Raw genomic sequence first — 14,441 nt, 5'->3', positions numbered from 1 at the left:
TGAAAACTTTGTCGAGGACACTTTTACTCGTTATCGATATAAATCGTTAATTACTCGCTAATTAACGCTCTTGGCAGGGTGAAACTTGGATGGTATCTTAGTTTGCTGTTTTATGATTGATACATGTTAAAAAATCGATGCACATGTTAAAAAGGTGGAAAAAGCGACCCAACGCAAAATGCTGCTTTAAAGTGACTGGAAGATGTATAAAATGTAACGCCCGAAACGAAATGGTCAATCAAGCAAATAAAACATAACCACGTGTATTTAACACAGTACACGTGCTGCACATTGAAAGTCAAATCGTGTCGATTCACATGGCGCTGTAAATATTTGAGGTATTTCACAGATTTGGTCTGGAGACAGTGTTCTTTTTTAACCCTAATTGCTTAAAGATTCGGTAACCAATATTTCACCATGGGTGGGCGTTACTGGACTGGAAATGATTTAAGGGTTTAGAGAACTGGTAATCGTGACCGTGATAAAATCACTATTACGATCGTTTGCGACGCACCCGATGATTGTCATAGTATCATACAATAATATTATATCAGAATAATATAATATAAAACATCCACAATAATATTGTTGCATAGTTTTACATGGTACAATAATATATTATGATATCAATTATATCGTTAATATTTTTTAATATTACAGTCTTGCAATGCAATGCGAGTTTAGAATTTATAACCAAATAAAATGAACTACAAGACGGTGCCTACTAGCCGTTGCCTATACCACACTTTTCATGTATAGGCCTAATTGACGTCCCAAGCCCTAGTATACTTTGTGATATGATAGCTGCAATGCGAGTATACCATTAACAACCAAATAAAATGAGACGGTGCCTACTAGCCGTTGCCTACCACACTTTTTATGTATAGGCCTATTTGACGTCCCAAGCCCTAGTATACTTTGTGATATAATAGCTGCAATGCGAGTATACCATTAATAACCGAATACAATGAACGGCAAGACGGTACCTATACTAGCCGTTGCCTATACCACACTTTTCATGTATAGGCCTAATTGATATCCCAAGCCCTATAGTATAGTTTGTGACATAATCATAATAGCCCCAATGCGAGGATACCATTAATAACCAAATACAATTGTACATGGAAGACTGTACATATTGCAAACTATTGCGAGTGACACTGGAGGAAGTTGCAATTTTACTAACGGTTTGGAAACAACTATACTTTAAGTTACGTTGGTGGACGTAAGAAATGGAGTATTCATTTCCTGTGAAACCCGAATAAGTTGCTGAGCCGATGAGGGGGGGGGGGGGGGTGGGAATTGGGTCGTTGGAAACGTTTGTGTTGATGGATTATCGCCATGTAGCTATGGTGTTAATATATACCCTTCCTTTCCCCTCCCTCGCTGTCACTCCCCCCCCCCCATGTTTGTATCCTTTCTTCCCATTCCTTTCCAAGAACAGAATTTTTGACCCAAATTAAGACCAGTGGATAGGAACAGTAGGCCTATATACAATGTCAGTGCATAACGCTATACCCTAACGTTATACCCTAACACTATACCCTAACAATTTACCCCAGTCTCCCCCTCCCACAACCAGACACGTGTTTCAGCTGCGAATCTGATGAAATGTGTAAAGTTACATATTATATGCTCTTATATTACATCATGCTTTTTTTGGGGGGGGGGGGAGATGGATTACAGCAAACTACAGAGTTAATAAGAACAATAGGCCTATGTGTCTGGGCGACGTTCCTCGTGTAAGAGAGTATCGCAGGGTGTTTTAATTTGATGAATTCTGAGTAATGCCAAAAGACTATCTATATACCTTCGTATTGGTAAACTATCTTTGGTAATACTCGGTAATGCTTTTCGAAAAAAATTACAGATAGCGTAACTAGTGACAAATTCATATCAACAGCTTTTGCCACTCGTTCAGTGTATAACTTTCTGTACTAGGCTACGTGGGAAGAAGTGTAAAAGAAAGAAGAAGAAAAAAGAGAGTAAAATAAAGAAAAGACTGAAAGAAAAAAGAATGTGTTACTTCTGCTGCACAGGTGTGCCGATCGCTCACGCTTAACCGGTTCCCATTATTCAGTAAGATCAATTTAAAACAAGAGAAGAAAACAAACGTTGGCACAGTTGGAAGTCTGACCTCAACATATGACCGTTACTAGCAAATTTTCGAGCACAGCTACTTGACCCGGAAGTAATTGTTTCGCGCAAATCCGGTTCTACGGACTTCGGTTCGCTACTTCCATGTATGGATGTAATCGGTAAAATTCGCAAACATCCCAATGTCATTCGGGTTTACGAGTATCGTAGCTCGATAAAGGATACTTTAGAGACTCAAATACGATCATTTCCGGAAAGAAACGAAGATTTTACCAATAGAACAGTGCATTTTCTTATCGACGACCAACGCAAAAACATAAAGGTAAGTCAAATCGAGTCGACGTCTATCGTTATGTGACTTTCGCGTCTTAGACAACTTTTAACCGTAAAAATAGCATTTTTGTAATATATAAGCTTGAATCTTACTCATATTTTTCAGAAAAGTTGTAACTCCCCCGAAAAGTGTGATTTTTTGGTCAACGAAACTGGTGCTCCTATGTGCTTTTGGTTGCCCCTAATACATGTATCCTAACGTACATAATACACATATACACGAAAGCACCGTATCCTATAACGTGCAGCCTAGCGCTATATGTCGACTATGATGTAGATTTGCAACGTCTCGTATTTTTCGTAATCTTTCTATTCGGCATAGATTCCCTTCATTTTTTTGCGTTAATATGGAAAAATCAGGGAGTTGATAAGTCACGGTACTACTTATGGCTACTAAATAGTTAAAATTTAAAATTTCGAGGGCATAGCGGACAGTAATATTACTGTACTAGGCCCCTAGTACAAGCCTAGGCTAGCCTATAGGCCTAGTACTTTTGTATTTACTAAAGTAATATACTACGACAAGTTTTTACTACAGGTAGGCCCTAGCCTAGTTTTAGTAATACTAGAATACCTGCATAGTTTAGTCCAATTTTAATAATGGACTAAGGCCTATAACCTTTAGTTCTTAGCCTACGCCTTCTCGTCCTTGTGTAATAATTCTAAGGGGCCTGTTCTTGAAAAGATTTGGACTGCATAAGATACAATTTAGTATTATTATTATTTTACAAAAATTATTAGTAGTACAAGTAGACTGCCTTTGTTCTATGTATAAGTTAAGATCATGGCTTATGATGAGTTTTATTAAAGCTGGACTGGGTGAAAATTTCCGCCATCCTGGGATCGGGATCCATTTCAATGTCACTTTGTTACAAGTGTTCAAGACCGGTATTAGATCCATGACTTGAGTCTAGGCCCAATTCCCTATGCTTAATATGTAGAGCAAGATACGTAACACAGAAATAAAACTAGCTTGCTTTATACTGCTTACACTTTATACTTATTGCTATTACAGTTAGACCTACTGCTGGTACTTGAGAACAATTGCACCTCATAGAGCCATGTAGTTGTACATAGCTACTTATAATTCCAGGTGACTTAAAACAATATCAGGGATCATTTTGTGACAACATGTTTTGCTGTTAACGAGAGTTTATGATCTTTTTATTGTTATGTTGTTTTCTATGATAGGTACAGTAGTAGAAGTACTTAGTTAGTCATTCACGTACAGTCTTCCCTATGTGTGTGTGTGTCACACACAGATTTCTCTAAGGTGCTTTCCCATGTATATATGACCAAAAAAAAGTTATTCCCAAAAAGAAGAAAAGTTTCATTCACTATTAGATTTGTTTTGTTATGTATAATGACTAACATTGCAAAATGCAGTTCCACTGGTATTAAGTATTAGCCCAGAGAGCTTCCAGAGTTTATTACATCCTCATGTTTATTATCCTCATATCTGAAGTCTTCATATAAGAGTTTATTTATAGAAATCTGTTAATAAATGTAGTCTCACATTCTATTTAATACTATATATCTTTAAGTTCCTAGCTCTCTTATATGTACCCGTAGTAAGAAGGAATGCAGCCTGTGGATCAGTTAAGTGCCTGTTGTTACAACTCTGCTCCAAACTATTGTTTGTTTAATCAGGTTGTATTATTAGTGTGCTACCTTTAAGCAATTTTGTTTTCTATATATGTGTAATTTACATTTTTCCTCAGTTTCTGTTATACTCTTATAGAAAGAACAAGTTGTGTGCAGCAACAGGCTGTAATATACTCAGCAGTCTCATGCCTATTCTCTAGCTAACTCGAACAGGTTATTGGCCCAGACACATACACTGGAAGTTAACTGTGTAGAATAGATTGTTGTTTGGAATTTATGTGCTGATTTTGGAACCATTTCTTGGGAATTGTCGGTACTTAAATTGGTTAATTTAGTCGTGACAACTGACCAATATGGCTGGAACAACAGAAAATATGACGTGGAAAATTAACAAAATGGATGGCTCGAACTGGCTGACATGGAATTTCCAGATGAGACATTTGTTTCTTGCAAAAGGCCTGTGGGCTATGAGGATGGCTCAGGAAAGTTGGGGGTTACTGTATGTGAGAAGTAGAAGAGTGCAAACTTGAAAAAGACAACTGGCATTTTTCACCATTGTGCTTGCAATAGCATCTAGTCAGCTGGAATTAATTACAACAAGTGAGAAACCTAGTGATGCTTAGGATGCCTTGCGTACTCTGTTCGAAAAGGATTCTCTAACCAACAAAATTCAGCTCAAGAAAAAGTACCTCAGAACTGAAATGGCAGAGGGCAAGTCAGTTGGAAATAATTTGAATTATATGAAAGGAAGTATGGATCGTTGGGCTGCTATTGGTGCTCCTATTTCTGAAGAAGATCAGGTTGTTAAAGTTATATGTCAAGTTTGGACTTATTTATTTACTTTCTACTCTTACCTTTTACTTTTATATATTTGTCTTTTAATTTTAATCTTATGCTATATGTCACAGGTATATCTCACCATTTCAAAGTTACAAAACTATCCATCCTGCCACCTGAACTGTTTTTGCTATGTCATGCCTTCACTATGCCACCTTGAAATACCCCTTCCAGTCATAATGCACTTGACATTGTGTGTGATTTTTTTTCAGACAACATTATTGTATGAAGTCTTCACAGTATGAAGTGTGTTTCATTTCAAGAAGTATTCAAATTTTGTTAAGCTATTCCTTCCATTTGAACAAAGTATTTCACTTTGAAGTGATCGAAGTAATTTATATTTCATGCCCATATTTTCACAGGACATTAAAACATGTTCTTTCATGGAGAGTGTCACACAAATGTTTTTTGTTTTCTTTTTTCTGTTGCTTAAAGTGCCTTATTGTTACAGTTATAAAATCAATAAAAGACCAGGCAACTCTATTTCCACTGTTGACTTATGTTCTACTATGCATGTGCAAAAGAAAAAGAAAACAGCCCTACTCAAAATATTTGGTCAGAGTATCCATAGAACGTAATGTATCCAACACGTCCTGTGTACTGAAAGTCAGCTTTTAATTAAAGTCCCCATATGTGGCAAAACCACCTCATCCCTCCAAAATACCCTAACTCTTCCCAAAGCTGGTGAACACCACACCCATCCCAAAGCTGGGAAACTCCAAACCCTTCCCCAAATCCGCTAAGCACCACATTCCCTCCCCAAAACCCCTAAAAACACCACACCCCTCCCCTAAACAACACACCCCTACCCAAGCCACAGTACTTAACTTCAATATTGGCAAGCAGTTATGTAGTGTGATACATGAACCAAACAAGGATTGGTATTGACTGGAAAACTGTTAACTGATATTTATTGATGAATATAAGCAACAGATGAGTACCCAGCTTTGCAGAATCTCACTGAGTAAGGGCTACTGTGGAATTATGGTAAGTGGGTAAGTATAAATCATTTGGTATTGTAGGTATAAATCATTCGGAATTGTTGGAAGTTCCTTAGAAAGCAACTAGAAATAAGGTTTGGCCTACTGTAGGCCATGTTACCTTTGTATATTCAATGTGGTATGACCCCTTCAGTTTTGACAACAGACTCAGGAAAATTTGTGTTACCTTAATAGTTACCACCATTAATTTAGCTAGAAAGGAAACACCATCTCCCTTGCCCCCTCCCCCATTTTGTCTCTCTTACCCCTCCCATACGCAGCTCTCAGTAATTTCACATTTTACCTAATCATATATTAGAATTTGGGACAAAATTTCTTCCAAACCTTAGCACAACTTAAATTACTTAATTTCACGCCACAAAACCTAACATTCCTAATAGACCGTACACTAAAGGAATGGGTTCCACTACATTGAAAACGATTTGAATGAAGTCTTGTCGGTAGTAGCCCATAGCATGAAAACGGCTTGGCGAAAGTCTACCTAATTTCAAAATGGCGGCGACAGCAACAAAATCGCCGAGTCGAGGTAATCGTTTTGTGACTGGCCGTCTTAGACAACCATTTCACCGAAACTTTACAGCATCATGTAGGAGAGTACAAGATCCACAAATGGGAGAACTTTTTTGCTGTAACTCTCTTTCGTTGGTTCGTTTTGGCCTATTTTGTGTCAGTTAGGAATACATGTGTGAGGACGAAGTTGGATTGCAATCGTTGTTTCATAGGTTTTCGTTGATTTTTTCTCGGGTATCTTTGCCCAACCATACATTGGAATTACTTTTAATCCATTCTGTGAGGTTCCGGTAAGTTGTAAACTATCAATGTCTGTAAATTCTGTGAGTGAAACGTAGGACCGACTTTACGTTAAATGCGGGCAAATTCAAATTTAATGATATGCGTGATCGTTGATCATTCTTCGAGGTCACGGGGTCAGACTTCCAACTGGGCAAGTCAACAAACAATTCATAAGCTATAGAGTTTCTAAGTCGGTTGGCAGAGAAGACAAATGGAGGGTACATTTCCCTGATTTATTTTCCCGATTGTGTCGTTGAGATCGGGAGATATAATAATGGGCTTATGCAGTCTGTAAATAGTTCCAACAGTTGAAAGGTTCCGCCATGGGACATGACGTGTGTGTATGATATAGGGTGTTTAATATTAACCAGAGAACAAAATGTATTCTATTATATAGACCAAGTTAATTACTTTCTTTCGATTCGTAGGTTAGGCAATTCCCAAATACGTTGTAAAGTGCAGTGTGTCAAAACCAATTTTTTCTTTTATAAAATCATATTCGTAACGCATACCCGAATTGGTAAAGTGATTGGGAAGCACGATCAGAATAGTTGCTATGCAGATGGTGTAGATTCTATATAGGCTCACATGCATGCGACTGGATACTCAAGAAATTTCTATTCCAATTTGTAAATGGCATATTTCTACGGCTTATATGGCCGGTTCACCACACTCTGACAGAAAAAACGCTAGAAGAACATGTCTGAAAACGTCATAGAATTCCTACCAAAATAGATATTTAATGTAGCCCCTTTGTTAAAGATCGCAACATGCTATAGCGTTTAAACAGTAAATGGGAAGGTAGGAGTAGGGAGTGGCTGGGGGGGGGGGATAGATGTACCCTACAGAAGCATGGACAACTCACAGCGTTTGATAACCGCCAACGAGTCCAACAACTTTTTAAGTCTCTCTTAGGTGAATGTATAGGGAGATGGGATGGGGTATTTGAAAGGTGAGATGGAAGAACAAGTGCCCATCTCTACAATCATTTGTCCTTGCGTGTGTGCGAACGAACTGTGAACTGGAATGACCAGGATTACAAAATGTTAAGTTAACGATTTTACTCAACATCCTCTGTCGATCATAATTGGCGTTTGATCATGAACAATTTGTAACCCTATAAGGGCCTCCGTATACTACTCTCTACGCAATTGATAGAACTAAATCTTTCATAATATGAGTCAAGCACAAACAGTCCTCCTAATATAAATTGTGTATTTCGGCTTTTGGTGCCCTATTTTTTGCTCATCTGAAGCTAAAACAAAACACGTGTTTTGATACAGCTTGATTTGATAATGGATTAACTTTAAAAGTCAGGCCGAAACAACAACCGAAGAAATTAAAGAAGCCTTCCAGAGATATTCAGATAACTAACACAGATGATAAAGTCCTTCTATAAAGGAATATATATATGTATATATATATGTATATATATATGTATATATATATATATATATATATATATATATATATATATATATAGTAATCCTTTGAGGAAGAATATATGTATACATATATATTTGCAAACCGGAAGGGAGAAAATTTAAAACTGGTGATAGCTACTTTAAATTGATCACGTTTGCCCTTACTTTAAGATTGGAAGTAAATTATACTCTGTGCCGAGGTGTGGTGTGTCTTATCCTCACTCCAGGGATAATTTCTTAATGAGAACTTTGAAGCCACTTGTGAGAATCGAATGCTCGTTAGGATAGGTCAGTTCCCAATTCCCTATTTTCGTGATCTATAGTCATTATATGTGGGCGTCATGTGGTCAATCGGAAATATATGTGTATTGAAATTTCTTGAAAGTCATTAACAATTCTGACGCACGAAAACGAAAAAAAAAATAAAGAAACCATAAAGAAGAAAGAAAGCAGAGATATGGAAAGAAAAAGTAATAATATTTGCGTTATCAAAGCTTTGACCACTGCACATATACATATGGAAAAGATAGACGTATACTGTCCACAATATAAGTCTTAGGCCAAACATAATATTTTGTTAACTGTGTTATAGTTAATATTTGTATAATATTCTAAGCGGGTATTATCTTTATAGCATTGAGTATGCATACAGACTAACGAATGTTCTGCACAAATTTATACGTATATAGTTTGAAAGCGCGATGTTTTATCACGGGTTTCTTCTAAGCGGGGAAGTTAGTATCTGTTTTCCAGATACAGGGTTTGAAATTGACCGTGGCGTGGGGGCACCGTACTCTCGTGGAAATCATTGCTGTGAAAAATGATTGTGGGGAAAGGGGCCATGGCATCCTGTCCCTCCAGTGTCGGGGGTCCTGGATACATGATGAGACAGAGAGAGGAAAAAAGTTCTAAAATCAAGACATGAAAGCTGGAAGTATGAGTGTGATGCAGGCTCATGAATCACGGAAAAGACCATACACAAACGACAGTGTATCACTGACAAACAAGAACGTAGATTAATTCTTACTTCAAGACAATGTTTACAAAGAAAAAAGTGAAAACAAGTTCAGTAAAGCCGTAATATTCTGCCGCAAAACACCATATTTAGGCAGTTTTCTGTTTAACACTATAGGTTTTAGACAATAAGGCAGAAAAAAATGTTTAATTCACAAATCACATAAAGAGAACTGTAAAGGCTAAAATCAGAACGCCATGGCAGGAGTGGACGTCAGTTGTGCGGTAGGTAGACGGGAGGGAGGGGGAGGGGTTGGTATGTGATTGTGGGCGTTTGAATCATTTAAGCACTTAGTTGAGATCATTCAACAACGCCGGGACTGGGACTGCTAAGATACTATGTGACAGATGTTGTTTCAATAATGTTAGTTATTGTAAGCATGCACGCGTGGCGGATTTAACAGGACATACGTTTATACACAAAGATACAGTATATAACTGCTATAATATAGTTCCGTGTTTATATACGTATCGTGTATCCTATATGTAAACCGGTACGATAGGCTATACACATCTTTGATCTCTTTGTCAACAAAACCTTCTTGTTTTCCTGGAAGAATTTAAAGGTATACGTCTCGGACCTTACGGTATGTGTAATATATGAATAAATATTATTTTTCAATGTATCAATATTTATAAATATTTATTACACTTTGTCAGCATCATGAATAAACATTTGTATTGTATGTGAATGAAATATGACGGGCCATTTTCTTTGCACAATTCTTTGATTTCACCGCCGATAATCACATGACTAGAGACACTAACAGTCATTAGTTGTGCGTCACATTCAGTCACGTGACAACCACCAGAGATCACCGTGTATAGTGGGAGGCTGTTCAACCTATACGCAGAAGGGTGTGCAGTATAAAAAAAATCTGTTAGTGATTTACTCGAGGCCACATTCTTTTTGATTGAACTAACTTGATAGAAAACGCGGAATATCGTTCACATTCCGCATATTATGCATGCATGCATCTTATTTAAAACAACAATTTTTTTTTTGTCATCCAGGGTTCTGTTTTCCTCGATATGCATGGACAAGGAAAGACAATATAATGAATTGTACGCAGCGGATCCTACAAACCGTAAAAGTATAACGAGTTCATTGCTAATAAAAAACTATACAGTACATAGAACGGTGTACTAGTATATATGAATTAAACATAAGATTAACACATTTGATTGTAGATGTCAGTCAGCAGGGGTGCAACTATACCCTTTTTGTACCAGGGGAGGGGGAGATAAGATTTTACGTCGTGTAGGAGGAGGGGTCTTTGAGAAATGTTGGTAAAATGGGGGTGTGTGTTTGTGCTTGGATGCAAAATGGTGCTACAATTTTGCACCTTTTAAGACAATGTTGACTTTTCCACTGATTAGATTGTCACGCTTGTACATGTATATATATATATATATATATATATATATATATCGGGTGGAGGCTGAAAGTTTTTTCACTGTTCTTGATTTTCCAACTCATTACGATTTTCATTTATATATATTCATTTGCCTTTGTCGTTTACCTCCATTGCATTAACATAAAGTCTGTTCAAAGTATCTCTTTCGAGATCCGGCTTTAGGAATCACAAATGATTTTCGAGTTGGATAGCATCATGTTTGATCTCTAGAGTAGGGCAAAATATGTCACCAAAAACAGAACTAGTATTGTTCGATATAGGTGACAAACGCCTACAGTGGAATTACGATCTTCCTTACCGGTTTCGAACCTCTGGACATACAATCAGCGTCCATAGCCTAGTGGTTAGGGTGTCCGCGTACAGAGCGGGAGGCCCGTGGTTCGAATCCCGGTGGAGGCTGAAAGTTTTTTCACTGTTCTTGATTTTCCAACTCATTACGATTTTCATTTATATATATATATATATATATATATATGCACTGTACACTATAGGAATTTCGTAATTTACTATCTGTCAGTGGTAGGGAGGGGGGGGATGCTCGTCCATCTGATTTTATTCTGGGGCGTGCTAAATCCCCCACCCGCAGAAGTATACGTAGTTGCGCCCCTGTCGGTGGACAGTATTAAAATACTGTTTTATGTTCCACTGCTATGCCCTAGTATACCCCCTAAACAGCGAGTCGATTGACAATGGCATACGCTGTCTACTACACTTATAGGTTAGCAGACCCAGATTAGGTCGAAGATACTGTTACCCATGATGCAGTGGGAAAGCACAAGTTTCGCTGCGAGAGCGGTCGTACTGGACAGATTTTGAACGCTATAAATGAAAATGAAGTTTACGCGTGAAATAATGAGGCAGGATATGAGAGATGTATTATAGTTTTACCTGCGGGAGATAATTACATAATGAGCATAGTAATACACTGTAGTGTTTTCCTAATAAATGTGGACAACCGTTTTCACTTTCTCTGAGACAAGCCTGCAATGACCTCTGGCGTACTGACCCTCAATGCAGTATTCGACGCATTGTCTCATGCAAAGCTATTGTTCAAAGAATATGTTGAAATGCTCATAATGAATGATGGGAAAGAAACGCATAGACAATATTAACATTATCTGAACATCAAAACCCTGTCAATCAAACACGTTTGGAGGAGAAACGGATTAGCCATTAAATTTTGATCGATACGATTTAAGCTTTAGTGAATTCGTTAATCCATCAGTCACTCACACATCTCATGGTTGGGAAACTTGCGTTATACGTTTACAGTCAATATACCATAGACGACTCTCTATGTTGTGCAGATTTATAATGTGGCGGTAAAGGCTCTGAAAGTTGATAACTGACCTGAAGCTTCTCATTAGTTGTTGGACATGCTGTTTTAATTAACCATGTACGGGAAACATAGTCTGTTACTTTTAGTTCACTAACTTCATAGAATCTGCCAGATTTTTTAGTCGTTCATGTACCATATTATGCAGATCTGATAATAACACCACAGAATCACCAGTGCTTGATTTTTTTTTGGGGGGGGGGGGCTTTTTTTTTGACAATGATTTTATTCGTTTATGTTTTCTTTGATAGAGGTGAGAAATTTGAAGTTCGTTGCTAACAAATACCGTATCAGTTTTTTGGTATTTTTAATTTTTTATAGAGACGGTAGCGGCATAGGCCTTATTGTTTTTTTTGGGGGGGGGGGCATTTTTTAGTCAATCATTTTATTCGTTTAAGTTTTCTTTGATAAAGGTGAGAATTTTGAAGTTCGTTGCTAACAAACATCAGTTTTTGGTATATTTAATTTTTTTATAGAGACCGTAGCGGCATAGGCCTTATTGATTGTTTTTCATTCTCACTGTGAACAGAAGAACAGAAATGCAAAGTGGAACTAAATAGGCTGCTGGCAATAAACATTGATATCTCGCAAAATGAGCTATGTCAATTTTACAAGCTTATTCAAAGACGCCTTAATTATCCCAATATTTTATATGTCGCATGTTTCTTTCACCTTGTTGGAAGCAACAATTTTTTTATATGAATTAAAGGATTATTTGGTCAGTAGCTTATAGTGTGAACATGTTATTATCTTTAAAAAAAAGTGAGTGCTAATAACATGTCTGTAAACTATATACCTCATTCCAATTTGGAGGTATTCAGCTTTGAAATACAATAAAATCTCTAGGAATACCCCTTTAAGGCTAAACGATGATGACGTCAGTATAGTCCTCAGTCAGTGCCGGATTTAGACCTTGGGGACCCGGGTGTTGGAGGGGGGGGGGCACTTCAGGTTCGGTGGGCTCCCCATGCACAGAAGTTTAAATGCACGGCAATTGACCAAATTTACACACCAAAGTCACAGTATTGCATGTAAATTGGAACGAAGTTAAACATACATAGAAAGGTTAAATAAGTTATATATCTGAAGTAAATACATTTATACATGAAAATACATACCAGCAAAACACCAAGTAGATTTTAGGTAAGACAAATTACAAATTATTAAAAAATGTTTATATTTTAATAAAAGAAACCCATTTTTTAATTATTATATATTTTTGTATAGAGGGAGGGGCCCTTTCACCCTATAAATCCAGCAATGTCCTCAGAATAAGCTGCAGACATATACGAATTTAGGCACAAAATTCAACGTGATGTCTTGTAGAACATTCAAAACAATGCAACGCTATCAATCTACGTAGTATTTATTTCTATAAAACATTTTCTTGTTGTTGTTGAGAAATGAACCCATTGAACAGCTGAGGTTTATCAATCAAAGTGACTGGAATATAAAGTCTAATAAACAGACCATTAAGGTCAGTTCCTCGGGTGTATCACAAAAAGTGGAAAACTAACCATGACAAAACATAAGACTTTTAACACTCGTTTACAAATTTGTCAATAATTGATACAAGGTATTAAATGTCAACCTGCAGTGCAGGTGTTCTGGTGTTAATGTGAAGGTACGAAAACATGTTTTGGTTGAGTTATTAGAATCTGCAAAACAAACGAATTAAACATTAACATAAAGGCCTGTACCGATGAGCAGACTCGTCGTAGAGTTAGCATATTTTATTTACCGAGCACTCAAGTCCCCCCCCCCCCCCCCCATTGGACTAATCCATATATACCAATACTAAAAAATTAATCCTTATATGTCACACATCGCTTTGTAAATTCCCAAAACCTAACTCAAACATGTGTTCATAAACTTCATTAACGTAAATACCGTACCTTGCATTTGGATGGCACCCAAAACCATTTGTCCAGGGCATTTGTAATGCGATGTTAACGTGTTATTTAAAACAATATTAGTTTTGTTTTCCTATTACGTTTTGTGTTGCATATGAAGAAGAATAGGTACTCAAACGCGACAATATTAGTTGTTATATTGTGTGTTCATAATATTCCATACCACAAATTGCATACCTCAATGAAACCAATTCTATCGTAAACCTATCGAAGCGATTGGTTTTAATTGAAGATTAATTGTTAAATATGTTCTGTTTGTGTGATTACCCCCCCCCCCCCCCACATGTAGCCTATATATATATGTTTCGTTATATAATTATTAACAAAAGATGACTCATACCCTGACAGTCTGTGATAATAAACTTGAGTTTGAACGACGGTGAACTCAAAGCGAAGTTTTGTCGTAAACAACTTGTTTTTTTCCCCCGATGTGATAAAATTGCAACATCTGCATATGGCGATATGTTTGAACGGCGTTAATTGTAACACGACTTTAATAGGCAAAACGAGGTATATTCGTGGAAGGAACTATTATCCACTAACGAAGGCCACGAAATGAATGCGGTAAGAATGCAATACTGGAATGAGAAAATGAAAAGAAAAACTAATTAGGCAGAGTATAAATATAGGGTGTATAACTAAAAAAAAAAAATTAAAAAAAAAAAGTAAGA

General features: G+C 37.0%; 1 long non-coding RNA gene across 1 annotated transcript; it reads left to right on the top strand.

Annotated features, from left to right (window-relative positions):
• Positions 1–2,115: 2,115 nt before the first annotated feature.
• Positions 2,116–5,355, top strand: LOC139971067 (uncharacterized). Its single transcript, XR_011794307.1, has 2 exons — positions 2,116–2,419; positions 4,152–5,355. It is a non-coding gene; the product is annotated as an uncharacterized lncRNA (long non-coding RNA).
• Positions 5,356–14,441: the final 9,086 nt, after the last annotated feature.

The sequence above is a fragment of the Apostichopus japonicus genome, chromosome 8 (assembly GCF_037975245.1).
Source record: "Apostichopus japonicus isolate 1M-3 chromosome 8, ASM3797524v1, whole genome shotgun sequence".
Classification (NCBI taxonomy): Eukaryota; Metazoa; Echinodermata; class Holothuroidea; order Aspidochirotida; family Stichopodidae; genus Apostichopus; species Apostichopus japonicus.
Note: the sequence above shows the minus strand (reverse complement) of the source record. Positions and strands in the feature narration are given on the sequence as shown.